Below are 6,000 nucleotides of genomic sequence, written 5' to 3' on the forward strand. Positions count from 1 at the left end.
TAAGCTGAGCTGAACCACAAGAGTCATCCAAGCTGAACTATAGGTGGAGATGTAATTGCACACAACCTGTTGCCACCCTGAAAAAAACTCATACACTGCAGGCTGGAGCATTTCCAAGGCCCCAGGCAATGTCTCACTGACTATACTTCTTATGTTTATAAACCACTGTCCTTTAATAGCCATGGTAAGATCCCATATATTACTCTTAAAGCTTTTACTCTGTGACTTTTTAGTGGCTCAGCTATTAAAATCTATAGACCTTAAATGCAACTAAGTTATACCTTTAAAATAAATAAATAATTTAAAAGACTCTCTTATGCCCTACTATTTGTAGGTGATAATGACTGAGTTAAAAGGGGGAATATTTCTCAGAGAGATATTTCTCAGAAAGGATCACTCAAAGGGAAATCAGAAAACTCTGGAAACCTTAACTGTCCATTGAAGAGAAGGTCTCAGCAGTGGGAGAGAAGTGGAGCCAGACACTGACAGAGTGAAGTTCATGCAGACTGCTGGGTAAACTGAACAGAGAGAAGAGTTCAGAAGTACGTACGAGAAGAACATAAGAAATTATTTAAAGATCAGAATGAGGCACACAGAACAGTATGGGAATCCTCTATTGAAGTTATTTTTAAGTTCAGAGGTGTTTCTTTGATCAGGACTGATATGGACAGAGACCCACAGACTCTGGGATTAAGACAAAAGCATCTTTATTTATAGGTCCAAGAAGAGAATAAAGCTAGACATTTCTGGACCAAGAAGAGGACAAAGAAAGCTTAGGAGTACTAAAAACCTAAACTTAAACTCTGAAAGTCTATAAGTATTGGTTTTAAAATACAGAGCTAAGAAAATGCTGAGTATAAATAGAAGACTTGTTTCCATAACAGAACACCAATCTCTCATATTAGAATCCCTTCATATTTAAGGAGCAAGTCTGTGAATACCCTAAAATAATGACTCTCACTAACTTCCTTCAAATCAACTCTTGGTCTCTAAAGTAGTGGTTAACACATGTTACAGAAGATGAAAAATGTTTCCAAATAAGCTTTAACACCAGAGGCCCAGAATGACATTTCTACTCCTCCAGGGATGCTGTGGAAATAGCTAACTGGGCATTTTGCAGAGATAGAGTGTACTTACCACGTCCTGTTCCATCCTATAGAGCAGAAAATGCCTGAGCAGTAACATGCCCATGTCTTCTCTTCTGCCTAACACCTCTTACTTTTGTCACCCTGGTGGAGTGTGAGCAAATGCCTCTCTCTTTGGAGCACAGGGCTGCAGCACCATTAGCTCTGGCAGGCACCAAAGGGGTCCCAGACCAGGTGCCCAACACCCATGGCATGGGAATCTCTTTCTGAGAGGAGTATATATTGAAAAAGGTTTTAAAGCTGAACCAAGTAATGGATGTCCTCTCACGCTCTGCACTGCTTAATTTTGGCTTCCACTCCAATTACATCAAAAAGTGAAAGCTGTTTTCCAGGAGATTTATGTCCTTTACATCACATTGCATTGAAGTTATCCATATATAGGATCGATTGGCAAGATACAGTGCATGAGACATCTTACTTTTTGTATATCCCAGTATTAGGGAAATATTAAAAAGCATAAACTCTGCAGTACAATAGGACAGGACTATGAGCTTGGACACATCTTAGGCACTTTTGTTTTTCTTTTCCCAAGGATGCCAGTCCCAGTCATTAAAGTAGATACCAACAAAACAAGTAAAGATGGAGGCAAGAGTCTCTGTGGTTCTGTTGGCTAACCTGTCATTTTCCAAATGCTTGTTTATTTTAAATGGAAATATTTCTGACCTCTGATCTGGTTAGATAAATATAGGCCTAGTTGTGGTGCAACACCAAGAACTACTTTGTTCTGAACCTTGTTCTGAATTTTATAGGACAATTGATGTTTTCTATCTGAGTACTAATATGTTTGGCATAGCAGTACTTCCTTTCTTTTATGAAGTATTTTACCGAGGCAGATTTACCTTAGGTTAAAAGCCAGGCAGATGGTAGGGATATACAGGTCATGTACTCTTCAGCACTGATAAAGGAACACTTCCAGGCCTATACATCATCTGTCTCCTGCTTATTAAGGCCAAGAAACACTATAAAAGTGCTCATTATAAATGGAAATATCTGAATCTAAGGATGAACAGACTGCTTAACTAAGCATTACGTTCAATTTTTTTATACCCCCTGTGAAAAATAAATTTCCTGCTTAAACAAAATTAAGCATTTGATCATCCAATGTATGAAAGTGACACAATCTGTTGGGGTTTTTCTATTGTTAATATGCTCATGATCTTGATTCCTCTACTTAGCACCTTTAACTTCCAAATGGGTTGACTAGATGACACCATTTAATGTAGGATCATTTCAGCAGCGTTTACAATCCACAGATACTTCAGATGAGGAAGACAAAATCCTCTTCCTTGTGCAAAGATGAAATAGTCAGTCCATTTCCCTATTTTACTGTTTATTTGTAAGTCCCTGAATCATGACTGTTTTTACTATCTTCCCCTTCAGTCCAATGCATACTGTAGTATGTTTTAATTGAGGACATAAATATCTTAAAACTTAGTCCATCTGCTTCTACTCCTGGATTTGGGATTATGGTCTAGTACTGCATCCATTGCTATCCATTCTGTTTTTATTCAAATATGATCTGGTTTATCTTTTCTTTTTGTTTGAAGTTCGGATTGATTGAACATCTCGTTGCTCTTCTATTACCAAAAAAACCCCCCAAAAATGGAACATGAAATATCTTCCTTTTACGACTTTTAAGGTGCACATCTACAGTTATGAATTTGCTTAGATAATCCTAATTTCAAATTTATATCAAAATATTTCCATGTAATTTTTCCCAGTTGCTTTCAAATTCTTGTTTTCTGGTGCTCATTCTTTTTATATAATAAGAAGAACTGAAATGTTCCAAATAAACATACCACAGATTTACTTAGCATATGAATCTATACCTCCTTCCATGCCACTCCCAGGTTTGCACTCAAGTTTTCACTCCAGACTTCCTTTTTTTGCTGGTTGCCATTAACTTTGAGCTCTGACATCTGTATAAGAAGTTCAGGCAATTCTTCCAAAATACAACACCCACATTAATTTTCATCTAATACCCTGTGATATACATTTGCTATCTCACCAGTTGCACTTCAATCTTCTCTCATTTTAATTATCAAAAATAACTTTGTCATACTGCAAATGTTGCCACCTCACTGATGATTCTTTTACAGATTGTGAATGATAATAATCACTGAGTGCTCAGCCTCAGGCCATCCCACCACTTATTTTGACATTTCTTTGTCTGTCTCACCTTGTTTCTATAACAACTTGCTCTTCCTCAACAATTAGCTTTTTTCACAGGTTCCTACAAAGAACTTTTTCAGAATTAAAATAATTTTTATTGATTGTGGAAAATCTTGCATTTTCTTTGATGGAGAAAATGTTTGTTCCTAACATATTGCACGTACTTAGGTACCTCATACCTCTTCATAATTTTTTAATCCAATTTACCCAGCAGCAAAGCAAAGCTTACAAGGGCTGTAATCACAAGATTGTCCAGAGCACTTGCAATCTGTTCAGCTGTCTAATACCCTCACAGCATCTCACTTCACGTTTGAGCTGTACTTCCATGGAATAAAAGCCATGCCGGTGATTCAGGCAGAAGGCTCAGAGTCAACACTGGATTCTTCCTCCAGCTCTGGCAGTCACTGGCAGTATAACCTTTAAGTAGATGTTCTAACCTTTCCACATCTCCCTCCTTTCTCCAGTGCAGATGGTGCTTAACAATGTGACAGGAACTGATTTGACAAGTCTCTGTGTTTGTCACAGTGCAGATTTCTGGGGGGTTACCAGGTGTCTCCATTAAAGCATTAGAAGTCAGGGTACACTAATGTAGAGCAAGCAGGGTACCCTGCTCCACTGAATGCCTCAGAATAACCCACCAGCTTTCCAACCTTTCATAGAATCGTAGAATTGGCTGGGTTGGAAGGGACCTCTAAGATCATCAAGTCCAACCCTTGATCCACTGCCACTGTGGTTACCAGACCATGGCACTGAGTGCCACATCCAGTCTCTTTTTAAATATCTCCAGGGACAGGACAGGGAGCACATTGCAGGCACCAAGTGGAAGCTGGCTCTGCAGGGCTTCAAGCTGCCTGCTGGCAGGAGCAAACACATCTGGAAAAGCCGCACGTGAATTTTTAATGAAGCTTGATTATCAACATTTTGTAAAATGCTTGGAGATCCTTGGAAGGAAAATTTTACTACCTGCCTTCTATAAATATTTCTAAGAAGGGCACAGTTGCCAAATATTTTGGTTCAAGTTTAACTGTTCTAGAGCTGGGCTGGGGAGAATTTTCATTACATTTCAAATGTTCTTGCTGAACAAAAGTTTTAGGCTGCCCATTTCCCTGGTTGCTGTTTCAATAGTCCTATTGTTTCCTGCCAAGACATATTCTTTAAACAGTCATTGTGATCATGGATATAAATATTTTTTGTCAAATATGTATCTTCTTTCTCAAAGCCAGAACTATGCACTCTTCATATGAATGCACCATTACACTGCAGATATTTCAATATCTTAATACACACAATCAGAGAATCTAAATAGTTGTTTCATTTTAACATAGAATTTATTTTCATCTTCATGATGTATTGCATAGACCCTAGCTGCAGAAAGTCTGAGATAAAAGACACCATTTGGGTTTTGAATTTATTTACGTAGTCAGTAGCATGTAGCAAAGTTCATAGCAGTAATACTTTCGAGCAAATTACAGTGGCAATATTTTGACAGCTTCATTTAAAATATTACTAGCTGACATCAAAATTAGTGAAGAAATTTAGTCCCATTCAGTTTGATGCCAGGCCAATATGCAAACGGAAGCAAGAGAGCTTTTCAAATATATAAAAAAAAATTACTATTTGAATGCATATGTATTTAAATTTGTATTTAAATAAATACATCACAGAGACACCAGCTCAATGCCAGCTTGTCCTCCTGTAGTGTAGATTGGCTTTGATCTCCTTGTTCCAACATTTGTTCCCTTATTTCAGCAGAACTCTTGACTTTGTCTCTGGCAAAGCACCATCTAAGTGTCTGACTTCAGAGCAAAGGTTTTAACTCTTATTTTCATCATGCTGATATTTAAATCAGAAAATATTATTCTGATTTTATACTGCATTTGTGTAGGACACTATTTTTGCTTAACTCAGCATGCTGTGCTAAAGACAGAAGAGTAAAATTTTTTTTTCATCATTCATGCAAATTCCTGGCAATAACCTCTACAGAAAATCTTGCTTGGGTCACTTTTCACTCAGCATCTCTCACATGAGCGTACTAAGAACATGCAGGTAAAAATACACAGAACTGGGTTAGGGAGTAATGTTTTCTTCATATTGTATGTCTGGGCTACATGACCTGAAGATCCACTTTAAAGGCTTGGTATTCTGCAGTAAGAAGCAGCAGCAAAGAATAACTATCCAGGGCACATAATATCCTGAATTTGGTGGGGGATTCCTTGGTTAACATCTCTCCTGCATTATCTCCCTTTTGGAGAGGGATCTTTTTACTGCAGTGGCTGAAAAGGAGCCAAGGATGCTTTCAGAGTGTACTTGAGTTTGACATCACCATACAGGAGGCTCAGTTAGCTAAACAGACAAAACCAACTTTTCAGATACTTAAACACACACTGAAAATCTTACATTTGAGAGATCCCAGGTTTAAGGAATGGATTATAGATGTGACTTCTCAATGTGTTGCAGGATTGAACCCTAGGGGTATAAGAATGTGTGGGAATGAGGCTTTTTTTTCTCTGCTATTTCTCCTTCTCAATATGTTTTTTCTATCAAAACATTTTTTCTATCTATCAAAGAATGAAAAAGGTGCTTAAAATTGACCTTGAGTCAAACAAAGAGAAAAAAATATTTAATTTTAGTCAAGAAGTAAGTTTAATCAATTCTTCCCACAAGATTAATTTAAGAGCGTCTC

Source organism: Calypte anna, chromosome 1 (genome assembly GCF_003957555.1).
Source record: "Calypte anna isolate BGI_N300 chromosome 1, bCalAnn1_v1.p, whole genome shotgun sequence".
NCBI lineage: Eukaryota > Metazoa > Chordata > Aves > Apodiformes > Trochilidae > Calypte > Calypte anna.